The sequence below is a fragment of the Eumetopias jubatus genome, unplaced genomic scaffold (assembly GCF_037043125.1).
Source record: "Eumetopias jubatus isolate StellerSeaLion01/CBP00866 unplaced genomic scaffold, mEumJub1_p1.0 scaffold_16, whole genome shotgun sequence".
Taxonomy (NCBI): Eukaryota; Metazoa; Chordata; class Mammalia; order Carnivora; family Otariidae; genus Eumetopias; species Eumetopias jubatus.
Window position 1 is genome coordinate 68,405,898 of NW_028274822.1, and position 19,740 is coordinate 68,425,637.

The window sequence follows — 19,740 nt, forward strand, 5'->3', positions numbered from 1 at the left end:
ATTTAAGGACTTTCTGACCAGATTATATCACCAGTCATGTGGTAATAATGATGAAGGAAGTCGCAGCTGGTGCTGATGGTGTGGCGATGGCTTGCGCCTTCCTAGTCCCAATTTACAGATGATGAAACTGAGGCTTGAGGAGGCAGGAGATGTGCTCCAAGTTCCACAGCCAGGAGCTCAGGCTCACTGCAGTGTGGATGCGCAGCACTGTTGGCCTAAGTGAGGTCACCCCAGATGGGGGTGTCCAGGAGGATGCCTCAGTGAAACTCTGCTCTCCCGGGGATCCTGAATTGTCTGAGGTACACAATCTAACAGCATCAGTGCTGAGAAGGAACCAGGTTGAGTGGGGAGAGGATGCTCAGAGGTACTTGTCATTACTCTCCCACCTCAGAGAAGCTGCCCTGAGATTCCATATACACCTTGAAGATTGTGTTTTCCAAAACCAGTCTTGTGCCTTGTTTAGAACGAGCTCAGGAATACCAGAAACTCTGGAAAGTGAGTGGTTTCAGGTTTTGGGAAAAGGGGGGGTGGTGGTGACCTTTCTGCAGAAACAAGATGCAGGATCCCCAGCCCCAGTAGCGCCTGGAAGAGCCACACAATGTTCCCAAATGTGAGATAAGTGGTGGTCTAGGAATGTCACATTCTACTGGGGAGTAATTAGCTCTAATGGATTCCTGGAAGCCACACTGTAAAGCCTAACAGACCTATCAGTTCTCTTAGGAATGATGTCATAATCAGGGGCTGTGCTTCTGACCCCAAATTTCACATCAGATAAATAACAGATGCGGTCATTACCATGCACGCATTAATTCATTGAGCAGATACTTGCTGAGCATGCCCTCAGGGCCAGTGACAGGCCCCAGCTCTCATGCCAGGTGACAGAGCCCAGAGAGGGGCCCAGGACTCAGAGCAGGATGGGCTGGCCAACAGCAGGTTGGACCTAGCAGGCCAGTGCCCAGGGCTGGGCCCTGAGTACGGGAGCTGCGGTTCACAGAGTGGGAGCCAGGCAGAGGAGCCAGGACATGGCCAGGGTCCTAGAATGGGTATCTGCTGTGTCACTTGGGGGGAAAGCCAGGGGAGCTCTTATACCTGGCCCAAGCCCAGCAGCTCTGGGCAGGCTGTGGAGTCTGGGAAGCGGGAGGGGCAGGAGGACATCCCCAATGTGCTGAAACGGTGCATGTGCACGTGTGCTGGCCCGCACTGAGGCCTCTGCTGGTCAGCCCCCTGAGGGCAGGCCCCGTGTGGCACCGGAGCCGTCAACAGGCCACATTTCCCCTCCCACCTCACGGCCAGCTCGGCTGCCCTTCCTGCTCAGCACACATCCCAGGTTCCCGACGTCAGCCCCGACTGACCTTCCTGTCCCATGTGAACCTCCGCCCCACAGACAGTTCTTGGCAGGCTTTTTGGACCCCAGACACCTTTCTGAGCCTTACGTTCCTTACTTGGAAATCTGGGAACTCGGGCACTTTCCTTACAGGGCAGCCATGCCCTTGGCAGTCCCTTGCAAATACTCAAAGGATCGCTACTTCCTAAGACCACAGAACAGGAGTCTCCCTCATCGTGGGGCCCTTGCCCACTCCTGGGGCTCCTCTTGCTTTCCTGGCTTTTGGGGGCTCAGGTTTCCTGCTTCTCCCTCTTCCTTGGGACAAATCATGGGTGACCACACTGGCCATTATTTACACACCTGGGAGATGATGGGCATCAAAGAGTAACCACAAAACCTCTATCTGTGTAGACACCGTGCCTGTGTAGGCGCTGCCAGGCAGGATTCAGCACAGCCTGGGGAACGCACCGACCGGGTACCAGCTTAAAGAAACACACACGAGCTTCAGAGCTCGAGAAGCACTGGCCTAGATGCTATACTCCACCTGTCATCCCCTTCTGCTCCCGGGGTGCTCACGGCCCACATGGGGTGCCGCTGTGCCAGGCCCCTCTGCTGAGGAGCCAAACCCAGGAGGTGACGTGTGGGCAGGGTGGGGCCCCGGTGCTACAGGGGGGACTGGGCGCCCATGGTGCTGTCACTGTGGCACGTGCACTTCTGCCTCCCAAGTGGGCAGAGAAGTGTCCTGACACCTCAAAGTACGGATCATTGAAAAAGGAACGTGCTATTTTGGGCGGTAACTCTGGAAACTGCACGAGCGTGAGTATGGGAGGAATGAGTGCCATGGGTCCCCGCCCAGCCTCTAGGGCCTCCCTCCTCCTCTCTCCATGTTCTGGTCACCCTCTGCAGCCTCGCTGAAGGCCCCTTCTTCCTGGAAGCTCCCCTGACTTCTCCCACCCCCATACCCTGTTCACCTTCCTGCAGCATCTGTCTGGCTATGCACCCTGCGCCAGGATAAAGTCCCAGCCCCTCAGTCTGGCCTTTAGGGCCTCCCCTGCCCCCCCACCCTGGTGGGTATACATGGCCTGGACACCAGCTATGGCCCCATTCTTCTCCTCCCTGGCCTGGGTGGGGTCCCCCCTGCCACCCAGTTCCCTTGTGACTCTGCCCACTTGGTGTTATGGGTCAGAGCCGCCACTGAGGGCCCCAAAGGTGGTAAGCCACGGTTGGGCACCATCCTTGTGCAGTCCAACTGGGCTGCTGGGCCCCTAGGGCGAATGAAGCCAGGGACAGCTTTGGGATCATTGCTAGCACATCACCCCCTTGTCCTGCAAAACTTCCATTAGCCCAATACAAACATCCTCTTGGACCCAGAATCCGAGAAGCCTGCAAGCCATGTCTGGGCTGCAAGCAGGGGTGCTACCCATTTCACACATGGGGAGACAGAGGCTTGGACAGGCCGACTCCCAGGGCTCGACTAAGAGCCCTCTGTCTCCACCAGCCACATGTTCCCTTCCAGCAAGAAGCCCTCCTTGCCTTGACCGCTCTAGCTGCCACCGGAGCAGTGGTCATGGGTGCTTCACCCAGGAGGAGGCACACCCACCAGTAGCCCCCAACAGTTGCCAGCCTGGGGCTCTGATGCCCAGCCAGCTCTCTCTGGCGCCTGCTCACCAGCAAGATGCCCTTTCTAGGAGTCTGGGGTTTGTCTGCACATTCATTTATATAAATAACGTGGAACAGACAATTCCCATCAGGAGCGTGGGCAATGGCGGGAATCATGCTGCCCAATGGTGAGAAATCAGTGATTTGTTACAAAGCATTGTCAGACAGCGGGAGGCAGCTGGGTGGCTGGCTGGCTGGATGTAGTCCCCGGGGTGGTAAAGAAGTCATTTCTTGGCCATTTGCCAACAAACAAAAAGCTCCTACTCAGGTCCAAATATACTCAATGCCACCGAGTGGACTTTTCCCCAGGTGGCCTGTGGATGTCACCAGGCTGGACCTAATGTAATGACCTGTTCCATTTTTTTAAGGTTTTATTTATTTGAGAGAGAGAGAGAGCAAGCACAGGTGGGGGAGGGGCAGAGGAAGAGGGAGAAATAAACTCCACACTGAGCCTGGAGCCTGACATGGGGCTCAATCCCAGGACCCCAGGATCACAACGTGGGCCAAAGGCAGACACTCAGCTGAGCCACCCAGGCGCCCCTAATGACCTATTCCTAAGGAGCTCGCTGGCCTGTGAGTCTGGGGTCTTTGCTCGATGCTGAACTTGGCAGCAGAGGCCTTCACCTGGCACATGGCTACCATGTGTCAGCACCCCTGGTGGCCTGGACAGGAGCAGCTTCATTTTGAGGCCCACAGCCAGGGTGAGCTGGGGTGTGAAGGGGAGCCTGCCTATGGTGAGGGGAATGTTGCCCCTCGGTTCTGATTCTCTATGAAGGCTCTCCTGGTCACAGAAGGGCTGTCCCTGTCCCTGGTTACAAGCACAGGGTCGGTGGCCAGAGGCCTGGCATTCGCTGTCTCCATCAGTTTTCGATGTGCCTTGGACAAGTCATTTCTCCTCTCTGGGCCTCAGTTTCCTCATCTGTAAAATGGGATGGTCAGGGCATTCAATGCCAGGACCACTGCAAGGAGCAATGAAGGTGCTGGTGTGAGAAGAACCTGGGTCTGTTGGGCCTTGTCCTGTGGCTGCTGCTGCCCAGTGGGCACTCTCCCATGCCACTCATTGCCCCTTGCCCTGGGACAGGGGTGTCTGTTGTCTCCTCTCAGCTCTCAGTGGCGGGGCCCCCTCCCTGCACCCCCAGCACAGAGCCGCTCTGGGACGCCATGGTCCCAGGGCAGGAGCAGCTCCATGGGCTGGAGGGAGACAGGCCTGACTGCAGACCTGGGCTCAGCCAGCCGGCACCTGACAGGTTCCTGGGGCCGGCAGCACCTCTGTGCTGACCACAGGTTCCAGGGCCACTTGGCTCCTCAGGGCACCTCCTGTGACTGCTCAGCCTGGAGATGCAATGGCCACTGGGCCCTGCCCTTACCAGTGTGAGGTTTGCCTTCTCACAGGAGGCACCCTTAGCTTTTCAGGGGCACACAGGACAGCCCCGAGTGCCAGGCGGAGCACCTCATGACCACTGTTTCCCTGATTTGATGGTCAAGCCCGGGAGCTATGGCATGGCAGTGCTGCCTTTGGTTTCCTCGAAGGCTGGCTGGGTGGGAGAGGGCTGGTTCCCAGAGACCCAGCCTTGAACCCAAGCACGGGCACTCAAGGACAGCCCCTGCACTTTGCAAATGAGCAGAATGGGTCCCACAGCAGGCAAAGGGGTCTGTCTGGATGTTTCCTGCATGGCATCTTCTAGCACGTCTGACTCCCACTGATTTGAGGGTTCACTGGTGTGCCTGAGGGAGAGAGGCCAGCAGGTGTCCTCCAGGTTGTGGTTCTTGGGTCCCTCTCTGAGTGAATTCTGGCTCCCCCCCTGCCCTCTACTCATGCCTGGGGGTTGGGGAATGCTCAGCCCTCCCAAAGCACTGTAGTTTCTAGAGAAAGGTAGGGGAACGGGTAAGGGAGCTGGCTAATGACTACCAGGCTGCTTTGGGTCTTTCTAAACTGTCCATCTTGGGGGCTCATTTCAGTGTCCAGCCCTCCTTCCTCGTGGGCCATCCCACCTCTCTTCCGAAGGCTGCGCCAGCTTCTCGAGGGTCCCGCAGCTTGCTTCCACAACTTTTGAGGGTGGGGTCCTGTATGCAGCATATCTGCAACTTAATAGGCTTTTGGGGCAGCGGCCTGCTTTTGGAGCTGGGGACCCTTCAGCGTCTCTTTACTGCAGCCTAACTAACCCACACAGTAATGTACACATCACTTTCCAGCAGCACCGAACTGTGGGCAGGCGGGCGAGACAAAGACTTCCAGCCATTGCACCCCTCCTGACGGACACCTGTAGCTCAGGGGGCAGGGTCTTTCCTGTTCTCTCCTCACAGGCCACCACAGGTGTTGTTAGGACCCAGGTCCTGTTTGTGGTGACTCACTGACCACCCCTGGACTGACCACCAAGCTACGGGGAAGGGGCATGGGCACGCTCTGAAACCCTCTCCATCCCCAAATTTCTTGACTGAGCTCTTGGGGCAAAGTCTGGACGCCCTCAGAGGGGCACACTGGCCCTTCACGATCTGGGTGTTCTCATCTCTCTCCCCAGTCCCCACCTCCATGTGACTCCCTGTTCCTGGCCCTCACCTGCTCCAAGGTGCCTTGCACAGACTGCCTCTAGCCTGTGTCACTCTGGACAAGATTGCTTGCTTCTTGGTGTCCCGGCCCCTTATCTGATGTGAGGCAGGGATACCAGCCTCACAAAGCAGGGTGGCTTTAAATGAAGGAGATGCCTACAAAGACTCATGTTCGCTGTTTTCGTCATTAGTTGCGGGGCCCTGGGTCCTCTACCTACCTCTTGGGTCCTGGGTCCCCATCTGGCTGTAGGGTGGGTGGAGCCACAGGCATGCCACGTGGCACCTGTCCAGGTGTGCCTGGCCCAAAGCAGGTGCTCAGCCAACGTTGCTGCCCTGTTGCCATCACACAGGTCTCCCACTGTCTTGTTCTAGGAAGGGGCAGGCTGTGCGGACGCTGCTCCTTGCTCCCCTTGGGGCCCCCAGGAGGCCCGAGCACACTCCCGGTTGCCTTGGTTTCCATACCAGCTCCCAGCTCTGTAGTCCTCCTAGGACACTGGTCCAGTCCATCCTGTTCCCAACACCCTCTTCTCTTGTGTGGACGGACCCCCAGGGGTGATGGGACCTGTACCTGCCTACCCTCCAAGGTCTTGGGCAGCCATATGCAAATGTCGACTCATGCTGAACACACCATCAACCAGACCCTTGGAACACAGGGGAGGCCAACTGGGGGCCTGCCCTGTACTGACGGGTATATTTCACCGAGTGGGAGATATGCCAGGGGTTGGTACCATGTGATATGCCGCATGGCTGGGGAAGGCTCTGTACTGACCCATCCTGTTTCCCTGTCTGCTCCCTCTCCCCCAGGTTCCCACCCCCCAGGGTCTGGTGCAGGGCTCACTGTGGTCACAGCACACGGCAAGGCTAGCTGGCCCAACCAGGAGTCCACAGGGGTCTCCAGCCTTAGACCTCACCTAAAATGCAGGTGACATCAAGGTTTCAACTCTTCCCAGCACCAGCCTGAACCCTGGGGTCCAGGTGACTTGGAACTCCAGCCTGCCAACACTTCAACATCCCTTCCTTGCTTCCTTAGTTTCCTGGTAGACCCTCTCCAGGGGCCCTTCTGCATAAGATGCTGTTCTAAGCATAAGGGAGATGGAGAGGTGAGCCAACAGCCCTGTTCTCAATGAGCCAGTCCTGGGCAGGATGAAATGAACGTGGTGTGGTGGCTGTGGAGTGGCCAACGAGGGTCAGAACCCTTGATCTGCCAGTCACCAGCTCTTAGCTGTCCCGAGCCCGTTTCCCCGCCTGTAAAATGAAGTCTGTTAGTGTGCCTCCTCACAGGGTGGCTGAGGACTAAAGCGTGACATTCAGGGAAAGCTCAGTCCCCAAGCCCAGGCTGCGAGCGGCCATCATGGGTATGACTGAGATAAAAGAGGAGGCTTCCTGGAGGAGGGGGCATCTCTACTGGGCCTTATGGGGGGGTAGGGCAGGGAAAGGCACAGAGCTGCAGTGTGGGCAAGCTGGTAGGGGTGGTGGAGGGGATGCAGCGGGGGGCCAGGGCCTGGCACTCGTTCAGCTGGGGCTCCAGAGCCCGGGGAGGCTCTGCCCTGTCCTGGGACTCAGTTTCCTCGTCTCTAGGATGAGGTCTCAGTTTTGTTATAACCTGGAAAGCTCAAGTCTATCCATTGTAGAAAAGCCTGGAGTGTTTGTTCATGGGAACTGTGAATTCAGCTTTTCACAGTGGAAGTAGGGCTGGGAGGCTGGGCTGTGCACATGAATGAGTTCCATTCACCATGGATGGAGCTGGCCCCGATGCGGCCCACCCCGTAGCTGAGCCACTGGGCCTGGCCCCGGGCAGCAGAGTGCCAGGTTCCAAGGGCGCTGAGAGCGGGACCAGGGCAATGAGGCTGCCTGGCAGCATCATGGCTGGATGGGCCAAAGGGGAGGTTTCATTTGGGGCTGGACATCAAAACTGGCACCCTTCACCCAACAGCCAAGCGTCCAGCCCCCATGGACTCCCTCTGTGGTGGAAGCTTGGGGGGCACCAAGGTTGGGGGCTGCCCGTCAGCTGGCAGGGTGTGGTCTGAGGGGTTGGGGGAGTGCTGACCCAGTGAATGGCATGTCCCAGTGGGCAGTCTGGTGCCCACCCTCAGTGCAGTGCCCAACTGCCCCCCCCCCCCCCCCAGGATCCTGTGCTCTGGGCCTGGTAGGTGGGAGGAGCCTCCAAGACTTCCCTGGCCCATCCTGAGCCCTACTAAGGCGAAGTTGGCTTTGGTGTCCCCAGACTTCTCCAGCGGGAAGAGGGCGAGTGGGCCCCACCCTCAGACCTGTGCCCTGAGTTCGTGGCAGGAAGGAGCGTGGGGTGGGCGGGACCTGTGTTAGACACGTTTGCAGCTGTGGACTGGTGTAAAGCAGACAGGGTTGTGCCTGCAGAGTAAAATCACTCCGAGGATGGTGTCAGTCACTCAGGCAAACAGCTGATTCTTTGTCTCCAAAGAAGTGGGGGGCGGGGGGCAGGTCTTTGGGGGTGAGAGAGGAGTATGTGTGTGTCTCTCAGAGGAGTATGTGTGTGTTTCTCTTCATGTGCAGCTGCAGAGAAGTCTAGGATGGCTTGGGGGTGCTCAGGTGGCCCTGCCGGGTGGCCACAAAAGACCACTGCAGGCTGGTCGTGGGGTGCCCCAGCCCAAGGCTCTGGGAGCAGGAGGCTAGGCTGGGCCCAGACCGCAGGCTGTGCCCGGTGGCTCAAAGCCCTTTGCTTCCCCAGTCAGTCCACTGAGGGTCCTCATCCTCCCAGGGTTCAGTTCTCTTTTGGGCTCCAGCTTGTCCAAGGGAGCTCAGAGCCACAAGACCCTGGCCTGTGTCCACCCGCAGGTGGAGGAGTGCAGACAGGAGGGCTCCCATGGGAACAGGGTGGTGGTGGCAAGAAGCAGAGCAGGAGCCCCAGACCGGGCGAGAGGCCCCCTCCCACTGTGCCTTGGGGGCTATCCCTAGGGGTAGTGGAGGAGGGACAGGGACTGTGAGGAGCGGGAGACAGGGTGGGATCCTGGCGCCAGAAGGGTGCTAGGACCAGCAGAGCCTCATCTGGGCACAGGCCTGGCGCTACCGTCCCAGAGATGCTCTTGGGTCAACATTAGGCTACTCGGCTCTCCTTTCAGAGGAGCTATGGCCAACAGTGAGGACCTGTGGTCAAGCAGCCTTCTTGGGCTCCAGGACACCCTTCACCATTCACCTCTGCAGAGAAGCATCTCCGGCCAGCCTGCTGCCTGTCCCCACGCCCCACCACAACCCACGCAGACGGCAGGCAGTGCCTGGGCTTTCTGGGGTCTCCCTTGGCTGCTGGGCTGAGCTTGCCTTGCCTTGTCTGGCCGGAGCCTAGAGATTTGTGGCTGCGCCCCTGACCCTTGGACAGATGGCTGTGTTCCAGGGCAGGCTCTCCCGGGCTCTGCCACTCCCCTTTTGAGCCGGAGGGGGAGGCCACTGTACACACTCCCCTGCTTGGGACGCATTTGGGAGGAGATGGTAGAAGAAAGGGATGGGCACACAGACAAAAACCACACAGAGAGGCAGCACGGCTGCTCCTTGGCAGAGGCCCAGCGCGGAGCAGGTGGAGGAGGCCGGAGTCCTGTCGGCTCAGGCCTGCACGGGATGGGGACAGCATGCTCGGGGCTCCCCGGGCGGCCCCAGCTCAAGGCTGTCGCCTGCTGGAATTCATGTTTCTCCACCCCCTTCCCCTGCCCCACGGTATGTGTCCCCTCATTGGGGGTGTCTCCTGCAGGGCAGGACCTGTGTGCTTAGCTCACCCAGGCCTGGATGGAAATCACCATGATCCTGTGCAGACGAGAGGGCCGATGTCGTTATGGCCCAACCACCCACAGGGAGACAGCGGGCAAGGAGGGGCTCTGAGTTGCTCTCTGTGCTCACGGGGCTGAGGAGCATGGCAGCCCCTCGGGTCCTCCCAAATGCTGAGCTGCTGAGAGTCTGTCATCACAGCTGCGACCCAGGGTGGCTGCTCCCCTCCCTCTGTTGAGCTGCGTACTCAGATGCTCAGCAGACTCACTGCTGTTGCCATGACAACTGAGGAGAAAGCCCCCACCCTCGGAGCCTCACACAGCAACACAGACCAAGGGCAGGAGGAGGCTGCTGATCTTGAGCTGGGCCAGGTGTCCCTTCACAGGGGCACACAGCCCTGGCCCTGGCTGCCTGGCCTGAGAAACGTTGTCCATAGCTACCCACGTGTTGGGGGGAGGCAGGGGAGGGTCTCTGGGAGTTGAGGGGACCCCACTCTTCCTGCGGGATAGCGTAGTGGGCAGGGAAGAGGGGAGGTCCTTCCAGTGACCCGCTCCTGGCTGAAGCACCCCTGGGTGGAGGGGGCCTCCCGATGGGAGCGGAGGTTAGGTGCCGGCAGTGTTCGCCTGTGGCTGTGTTAGCCCCTACAGCTGCCCCTGGTGGCTCTGCACCCTTGTTTCTTCCTTCGTGTGGAGGCTACCATGATGCCCGGATGTCCAGCTCCGTTCATCGCAGAAAAGAGGCTGTAAGGGGATCCTCCCAATAGTCCCATTTTACAGATATAGAAACTGGGGCTCAGAGGGTTTGCCTAGCCTGCCTAGGCCTGGCTACCAGGCCTACCCCACCCCCACAAGGAGAGGCCCAGACAACCACAGCCACCCAGGCCTGGTCATCGCCCCCTGCCCCGCTATTGGCCTCAGGAAAGGGGGACACATCTGGGGACAGAGCTGGATGACTGGGGTCACTTCCAGACCATTCTGGTTAGCATTTCCCACTTCTTCCTCCCGCAAACCTAAACGCTGCCTTGTCAGACTGGAGGACTGGATTAATGAGGCTAATGAATCAATGAGCCCCTGACCGTCCCTGGAGCCAATCTGCAGGGACACCACATAGAGGAGAGCCACCAGAGCAACCTGGGTGAGCCAGGAAGCACTGTCGCTCACCCTCCCCTCCTCCCGGGCATTCAGGGCCTCTGGGGCGAGAGCATTCTCCCTCAGGACAGCCCCTGCTGCCCACTGCTGCCCAGGCCCAGGTCAGCTGCCCATCCCCCAAACCTAGGCCCTCGAGGCCGTGGAGCTGAGCTGGCCCTGTAGCTGTGCGTAAGCCCTCAGGATGCCCAGGCCGAGACAGACGGACACAGCCTTGTCCACACATAGGGACAGCAGCTCGTGCCCCTCCCTCCCCTCCATCGGTCACGGCCACCAGGGGCTTCCTCTCCTCAGCGCCCCCCCACCCTTCCACTCCATGCTTTCCTATCCCACTCTGTTCTCGTGGCCTCCCCGGTGTAGGCCCTGGCTACCCTTGCTCTCTGACCCTTGGTCAGATGTCCACTCCGATCAGCATCCGACCCCCTTTTCTCTCTGGCTCCTTTCGGCTTTCGGGCTCCCTGGGTGGCATGTGTGGGACAGTCTGGAAGTGTCAGTGGCTGATCCCTTAGCAATGCAGCAAGCAACCCTATAGGGTGGGGGCCTGGGTGAGGAGCCCTCAGACCCCGTCTGCTCCAGCAGGGCTGCCCACCCACTGCGTGGCCAGGCCCATGGAGGCCTGCCTTGGTTCTCCTTGAACTTTACTGGACGGCCTCGGGTCCTGCTAGCCAGGAGACAGCAGTTATTTTCGGCTACCATGCAATGAGTCACAATAGAAATGTGGTCAACAGGCAATAATGTGAGGAAGCTGGAGGCCCAGCATCCCACTCACTGAGCACCACTGGGTGCAGCACTGAGATACAGGCCCAACCTCTGCCCGCTGCTTTGGCTGCCCTTCTAGTCCCTTTTCTCTGGACCCCAGTTGGTCACTTGGCTACACCTTAAGCTCCTACTGAGTGTGGTGCGCACTCCTGCCTCGAGGGACAGACAAAGAAGAGCAAGGAGCAGTCCTGGCTTATGAGAACGGAGTCCCCCTAGGGGAAGGACACATATGCCACTAACTGTCCAAGCTGGAGGGCAGGCGGCATGGAGGGAGGGGCCACGTCTGGGTTGGGCACTGATGAATGAGCTGACTTCTGCCACCAGAGGAAGAGGCACCCCAGGCTGTGGGCACAACCCTAGCTGAGGCTGCGGGTGGGGGTGGGGTGGCTCTGGCGTGCAGAGGGCCCCGTGTTAGGCTGTGGGCTCTGCCTGCATCCCGTCCCATTGATGGTACCTCCAGATGCACCTGGAACCTCTCCTTCCCAGCGCTCCCCCGTTCATCTCTTGCCAGACCATCTCCCGGCTTTCTGCTCTGGGGCTCTCTCCCCATGACCCTGCCATAACAAAACCTAACCTTTCCAGTCGCTTCTATCACAGAAGATGATACCCCACTTTCCCCCAGCTCCCCGACTCATCCTTCCCCTCCCTGCTTGAGGGCCGCGCACACCGCTGTGCTGTTCCTTCCCTGGGGTTCCCACAGAGAGGGTCAGCTCTCCAATGCCTTCCCTGACCCCCCACCTGAAGCACGACCTCAACCGTCTGTTAATTTGCCACACAGCTTCAAGCACCATCGGACCCTGTTCTTGCCATTGCTCATCATCTGCTGTGAGCACAGTGCCCCGTCTGTCAGGGGCACTGGTCTCTCCAGCACCCAGCCACGGCGGTCTGCCGATCGCGGGGTGACGGCAGCAAGGCCAGATGGCGCACGCTGTGGGCAATCGTTCGGTGTGGCAGCCGTGTGGGGGGGGGGCCACGGTGGGGTGGGAGGAGCCACGGGCGCCCAAGGCCCCTGCCCCGCCCTCCCGCACAGGTCCACTGCCCTGGGCCCGTCCCACAGGTGGCCTGCGAGCCTCACACTGCTCCCAGCAGGGGCCATCGAAGATAGCAGGGCCAGGCCTCCCTCCCTGGTCTTTCACTGACAGTTGGCCTGTGTTCTTTCTCACTTGAGCTCCGTTGCTCAGTGGATCAATCTGGCAAAACGAGCTGAAGAGGCGTTTGATAAGCGGGAGTTCTTCCAGCTTTAAAAACGATCAGGAACTACCTGATCCTGTGTCTTGGTGGATGCAGTCTTGGGTTTTATTTTCCTGTTTCCGTCCCTCGTGGCCAGCCCCCCGGGGGGTTTTGTGTAGAGGCCCCAGGCCCCAACTCCATGGGTATGTTCCTGTCCACGCCATGTGGGGTGGGGCTGCCTGGTTCCTGCTTCCACCACCCCCAGCCTCTGGGGCCACCTGCAGACTAACAGCCCTGAGGCCACAGGACTCCCTGCTAGAGTGGAGATTAGCATGTGGCACAGAAAGATTAGCAACTCAGGGCGGCACACCTCATGAGTGCCCTTGGACAGTCCCGGGTTTTCACGGGGCCCTTGACCTTCCCACCACCTTCTCCTCTCCTTTTCTTTCCCCGGTCCCTCCTGCCCCAGGGTCCTGCTTGCTGCACGCCTAGGCAGGGAGGGAAGCGGACGGAGGGGCCAGGAGAGGCCCATGTTAAAGTGCTCAGCCCTGCAGGCCTCAGGCCAGCCACAGAAGGGGCCTCCCTGGGGTGGGGGTGTGCTCCAACCTGCGCAGAAGTCAGAGTCACTGCTTGCCTCTCCCCTTGCCCCCCAATCCAGTGACAACTGCAACGCTCGTAGTAACAGCACCGGCTAGGCCCGCCACTTTAAACAGCAAAGTCTGTTTAAACAAGATAACAGGCTGCTGATAAAGCTGAAACTCGGGTCCTAATAGCCTAAACCCCTCCGAACCTGCCAGAAACAGGGAAGAGCTACTTCCTGCCTCACCCAGCAGTTTAGCTTTGGACCACCTGCCTCTGATGCCTTCCACGCAGCCTGCACGCACCCTCCGTGGGCCATTCTGTTTGCTTGTCCCTGGCTTCCCCATGTGTACATGGAGGGGGACTAAGGGGATCCAAAGTAATAGCAAGGGTGGGAGCATCTCAACCCCCCCCCCCCGGCAGGGGAGAGCCAAGGATCCTCCTTAGAAGGTGACAGAGGGATGAGCTGGGCCACCTGGGGAACCTGTTCTCAGAACCTGAGCTCGCTTATCTGTGTGGTGGGTGCCTCAGGTTTGCGTGGGCTTAGAGGTGTGCGCGCAGCGCCCCATGACTGCATCTGGGGGTCTAGTCTCTGTCCTCTGTCCTGCCCTTGTCTCCCCACCTGGATGTCAACCCCTGGGGAGGAAGGGCTGAGGCCTGCGTACCACCGACTCTCCCACGGTGCCTGGCACAGGGCTGAGAACCAGGGCACCTCAATACAAGTGTGGTCACTCCAGCTCGCCTCCTCCCTTTGCTCCTGTGGCCAACCACAGCCCACACAGCTATCCGAGCTCTGGGCTAATGCTGTGCCCCAGCCCCGTGGACTGCCCGGACTCCTCAGGAGCTGCACAAGGGACAAGGGGCCTGGACCTGGGCAGCCCAGGTCACACAACACCCCTGGGGCCCCAGCTGACTGAGCTGCCCCCTGGGTTTCTGAGTGGGCCAACCAGGACACCCGCACCCCAAATACACACATCACTTGGTTTGCTTTCTGCTCTCACTGAACCTCAGAATCAATGATGTACAGGATCTTAAAGACAGAAAGGACCATCTCACTCCCACAAGTATCGGCAGAGCCCTGGGGAGGCAGAGCCTCGGGGTTAGTGCGACATGGGTGAGGAGCGTCCTGTCACTTGAGGAGTTAGCTTAGGTATGAGAAACGACTCTTAGCTCAGGGCAGCCAATTCTCAGGACAATGTGGGAAGCATCTGCTCGGAAAGGGCCCGGAGCTCCCATGCTCTGCTCCCCTGCCTCATGCGCAGGCCCAGAGAGGGCAGGGGTCCCTGCGCCACCGAGCAGGCCACTGGCCGGGTTGGCTGGGGTCTAGGCTGTGGCCCTGCCCGCCCCCTCCCCCCACCGCCTCAGGGAGGAAGGCTTCTTTCAATCCATTTTTGCTTTGGCTGAAATGAGAACTGTTTCCTATTTGTTTTTGTGTTAAATCTTGTCAGCTTGATCCAAGTCCCCCTGCTGTCAGTCACTGACGGGAAATTAGCAAACAGCAGGACGCAGGTGCGTGCAGATTGGAAGCTGGCAACACAGATTACAGGCCTGGCCTGGCGCTTGCAGACCATCCCTGTCACCGAGGGAGGAAACTGCAGTGCAAAAAAGTCTCTGTATTTTCAGCTCCGGGAGACCCCCTGGAACCCACTAGCCAAACAGCCTTGCCTGACCCTGTTCAGGAAGGAGCATTCTTCTGTACTCCCGGGCATAGCCGCGGGCCCCACCTCCAGCAGCGAAGGCTGCTGAAAGCACTGGCAGCCAGTTCCTGCAGGGACATGGGAAGCGGGGGACAGGGCAGCGGCGGGGGTGGCGGGGGGCAGATATCTTTATGGGGGACCTTTGCCTGTGGGCCATTACTGCCCTCACCCTGGCTTCTCCATCTGCAGGGGGGTGAAGGGAGCTAGGGCTAGTGCAATCTTCTGGGGTGTCAGCCCTGGTGAGAATCTGAGCAGTGGCAGAGCCTCTCCTAAGGAAGGACTGCCCACGTGTGTGCTGGTGCAGCCACACAAGCGGGATGTGATTTAGGGTGTTCTGCAGGCCGTGGGACCCCCATGGATCCCAGGCACTGCCAGGACAGGGATCTCCAAGCCTGGGAATGACTGTTGCTGGCCCAGTGCCCGGCACTGCATTTGCCCAAGGCCGTGGCGGCTGGCTTCATCCTGCCCAGGATGCTGTTACTGTCATCGACACACCCCACACCTTGCTAGGTTCTCAGCAGCAGACAGTGCTCTCCTGGTGCTCACCCTGGCCAGCTCTGCCCCAGCCTCTGAGCCTGTTCACAGGCAAGGCAGGGAGGTGAGACAAAGTGGGAAGGGCCCCATTTCTGGCCTCAAGCCCTCGTCTTTACTTGGGAGACAGCCTTGGTCCTCAGGATGTGCAGCTCAGGAGTCACTGCCTCCTGCGAGGGCCCCCAAACACCGTGACCGCCTCTACCTGTCCCCACCTGCTTCACTAGGCCCGTGCCAGCGCATCGTCCCAGATAGGCAGTGTTGGGGGAGAGCTTGGGGTGGCTCAGGGTGATGCCCAGGCCAGGCCACAGGTAGGCAGGACAGTCTGGGTTGTGGGGCTACAGAGCCCCAGCAGCTCTGCCTGCAGACAGAGTGCCAGGCAGGAGCAGGGACAAGATCTGGGGGAAGGGCGTGCCAGAGGCTGGACTCACACAGTGGGACAGCCCTGGGGGGTCATCAGGCCTCTGCCTGCCACAGGCTCCCTGCTGACCAGAAGAGACGACGTCCTGCCCTCCCCGTACCACTGTAGCTGGGGGACTGGGATGCCCCCGGGGGGAACATGTCCTGGCCCGGGCCTGGCAGTGCCCCAGTGCCTTTGCTCTGAGAGCCCTATGCCAGGTCTCCTGGTCAGCCAGGCTACAAAAACCCAGAGTGTCTGAGCGTCAGAGCAGACTGTGAAAGGCCCGTCCAGCACCGCCCTCATCCTGATGCTTCTGTGATGTCATGTCATATCCTGGGGGGCACTTGCAGCCTGGCTCTGGGAGGCATGTGTGGGACTAAGGGGGGTGGGGTGGACAGGATGGCTATCAGTAGGCTCCCCGTGGCCCAGCCTGCTCTGTGGTGGGCTGACCTTGGCCTTGGGGGACCTCAGCTGTGTGCAGGCTCAGCCCACGTGCTAGTCCAGGGGGAGCTCATAGCTATCTCTTGTAAGAGGAAAATGAAGTGGCAGGAGGGTACCATGTTCCTTACAGGCCTGTGCTGATTCCCCACACCGCCTTCCCTGTCACCCACACCAGGGAGGATCACAGGTGAGGCCAGGGGGGCTGGGAGAGGTTCACGGTCCTGCTGAGCTGCCCCGGGGCTAAACTCCCAACACCTGTACTCTCCTCCATCAGAGCACGAGTCCCACAGTTCCAGGCCCTGCGGGCGCCAAGCACAGACACAGGTAAACGCAGAGATCATCAAAACTATGTCCTGTCCTTGAGCGGAGGCACTGTCCCACTTTACAGATGAGGAAGCCAAGACTGGATCCACTCATCCAAGCGGAGGCTGCACAGGACGAGGGGCCACATGTGGCCAGGTACTGCTCCCTCTCGCCTCCTGGGGTCCTGTCCTTGGGCAGACAAGGCTAAGAGAGGAGCCACAGGGGGTGTGCCTGGGAGCCTGACTGAATACTGAATAAAGAGCCACGGAGGAGAAGGCTCCCCTCAGTGCCTTTCCTGCTGGCCCAGGGGTGGGAAGCCATCCAAGAACTAAAGGTTGCTTCAGTCAGCCCAGGGCCTTTGGCTGACTGTGGTTTTATTAATGAAATTAGAGAAAGTGCATGAGCCAGGGAGATGCCAACTGGGGGTGAGGAAGGCAGGACTGGGCGGGGGGGGCGGGAGGCACTGCAGCCCAGGCTCTCGTGCCAGCCAGAGCTTGTTCTCTGGGTCTGAAGACACGTGCCCAGTCGGGAGCCATGCACAGGGAGTGGGGGTGCCTTTCACTCCATCCTCAGTGTCCCCCTCAGATGCCCACAGCCCCGTCCCTCCCCCCAGCTGTTACTCCAATCTCCCCAGAAACTCTAGACCGTCAGAGCCAGTGGGCTCTCTGGCGCCCTCCCACCCGCAACCTGTTAGCACAGAAGCATTTCTGGTGTTCAGGGCCGTTGTGGGACTCCCTTGGATGGTAGACCTCCAATGTCCCCATCTATGCCAGTTACCGAGGGTCCCCACGTCAGCTTGGCCCGCACTGCTCTTAGTCTCCTCCTTGCAGTCTGTTCTTGGTAAGTGGACAAGTTGTTTTTCAGTTCCTGGATTATAGAAATCCCTTAAATCAATAATAATCCGTGTCTTAAAACCCAGAGCTGTTCTGATGTGTGCGCAAGGAACAGAACTAATGTGCTGGGGAAATGAATTATCCCACTGGCTGGGTGGCCGAGTGGGATGCAGGCTGGCAAGTTCTACCGTGAAGCTCCTGGTAAGCACAGAATGGAGATGTTCTGAGTCAGCGGAAGGGGCATCCTCTAGAGCAGATCAGATGGCACAGGGGGAAGCACACAGATGGCAGGAGACTCAGCTGCCCCAGCGAACCCCGGTTCCACCACCCCAGGGTGTGCAGGCATCGATGTCCACCTCAGACTGCTGAGGACAGGATGCAGCACCCGGAGCCTTTCCCCTTCTGTAGGGCGGCCAGGGCCCTAGCTCTCCACCCCCCAACCCCCAAGAGCCCCTCGGTCCTGCCTTTGCTGGCTGCTCCCACAGCCCCCACAGCCAGGCTGGATTCTGCAAGGTCCACGTTGAGTACAGATCATTACTCCCACCTTCATCCTAATTCACCCAGGCCCCTGATGCCTGGGCCCCCCTTCTCTCCTGCAAGCTGGTCTCTGGGGCAGAGCAGGCCCTCCCGGCTTCTCTAAACCCCAGCAGCTGCTTCACAGGGGTGCCCTGAAGCTGGCCACAGTGAGCACAGGGCCAGTGCAAGTGGGTGCTGGCAGAGCCTCCCCAGCCCTTCAGGGGCTTCTTGATGCCCATCTCATCTGACCACACGGGAGGAAGGGGCACGATCATTTCTGTGCCTAGACGGTGAGCTCGCTGCACACAGGAGGTGTGTAAGAAATGCTTCCTGAATGAGTATCCCAAGGGCTTGTCCTCTCAGGTGGAGAACAACACAGGATGGGCCTGAGCTTGAGCAGATGGTCTCATGTTAGTCTGCTAACGTGCTGACAAAGAGAGAAAGCAAAACTACCCAGCTCCGAGTCGGCTTCTCTGCGCAGAAAGGCTTCTCGTAAATCTGCCTGGGGAGAGTGGGGGGGGGGGGGAACCGGGACGAGCGTGGAGCCACTCTGGCGAATTACTGTTCTCAAACGGGATGAACGTGAACAGAAGTAACACCTGCGGTCATAGGGCCAGAGCGGGGAATTGCTGAGTCTGAGAAAGAGGGTCGCTGCCCAGCTCTTCAAAAAGATGCAGACAGCGAATCGTGTAATTCACCTCTCAGTGAGCCTGCCCTGGTGCAGGCCCTCCTGGCTAGGGTTTGGGGTCACTGGCTGCAGTAGGTTGCTGAATGTTTAACCGCCAGCTGGGAGGGGGCTGATTTGTAGCATCTGCCAATTTCTGTGGTGTGAATACTCTCGCCTGGATGATTTTAAGCCGCCAACATGAGGTCAAACAGCTCACAAAGTTCCTAAAAATGGAAAAACTGGCACTTGTGAGCTGGTCCCAGCCAGCTGTAGCCCTCCAGCAGGCTGGTGTGCAGAGAGGGAGGCTCACCTGGCTTTGGGCTCCCCCTTAGGCAGGTGGAGGGCCGGCTCTGCCAGCACGGTGCAGAGAGCTCCTGCTTGCTTCCCTCCCTCAAGGCTCATCATTTCTAGGGCAAGAGGCTGACCCCAACTTGTCTCTGAGGAAGGCCCACACCGGAGCCCAAGCTGGTTGACCTCCTGTTTGGGGTAGGGCCACCAGGCTCAGAGATCCGAGGAACACTGTGGACGTCCCCATGCAGATTCTGCCGAAGCGCGTGGCAAAGTCTGTCACAGGGGAAGAGGCAAGCGATGGGGATGGTGTCCCGGCTGGGCTTAGTGACAGCCTGTGCCTTGGGCGGGGGGAAGGGGCCTCTAGTGAAACAGCAGGAGGTGACCATCACGGAAGGGTGGCTGAGGTGCTCAATGCAGCGCTAGGTCCACAAGGATGAGGAGGTGGAGATAAATGAGAAGGCAGAATTAGGATCCCGAAGCTCCACTATGCAGTGTGGAGCTGGGATGGAGGGGCTGGTCATGCTGAGCAGCAGGTGGGCCCGAGCCCAGGGCCCCAGCCTCAACCTTCTGTTTGGCAGAAGTCCTCTGACGGAGGACTTACTCAGGGCAAGGAGTCAAGCACAGAGGTAGACAGGAAATGGGAGCCCTTGGAAGCGTCCAGAACAACAGAGAAGGCAGAATCGAGGAAAGCGCTAAGACAATGATCTCAGTGGCTGCATGTCTCCCTGGGAACAGAGGGAAGGAGGTCTCAGCCCAAGGCACTGAACTATCAGTTGGCAAGTGCCAGGGGCCACATACAGGCATCAGGCTGTGCTGCGGGGGAGTGATGGCTGATGGCCGCTGCCTTCTCTACCCTCCCTCCACTCTGCCCTTGCCCCCCTCACCCACTGGAGCAGACACCCCGTGGGGACTCACATGAAGCCCAGGGCCCTGGGGGAGCAAATACCCATCGCCACTGGCCACTCACTGAGTGGTGGCCATGGGCTCACGGCCAGGGTCCATTGAGGTAGGAACCAGGTGGCCTTCGCCCTGTTAGGGCTAGGACAAGGGCTGGGCCGCAGAGCAAGGGACCTTGGAGCCCATATGGAGGTGGCGGCGGCGGGGGGGGGGGACCATTCACCATTACCGACAGCACCTCTGGGCCGACAG

General features: G+C 59.4%; 2 protein-coding genes across 3 annotated transcripts in view; one reads left to right on the plus strand and one right to left on the minus strand.

Moving 5' to 3' along the window:
* The window catches only part of RSPH14 (radial spoke head 14 homolog), a 74,979-nt gene that overhangs the window by 15,149 nt on the left and 40,090 nt on the right, over positions 1 to 19,740 (plus strand). The window lies entirely within an intron of this gene.
* GNAZ (G protein subunit alpha z) overlaps positions 1 to 19,740 on the minus strand; it is a 30,265-nt gene that overhangs the window by 2,817 nt on the left and 7,708 nt on the right. The window lies entirely within an intron of this gene.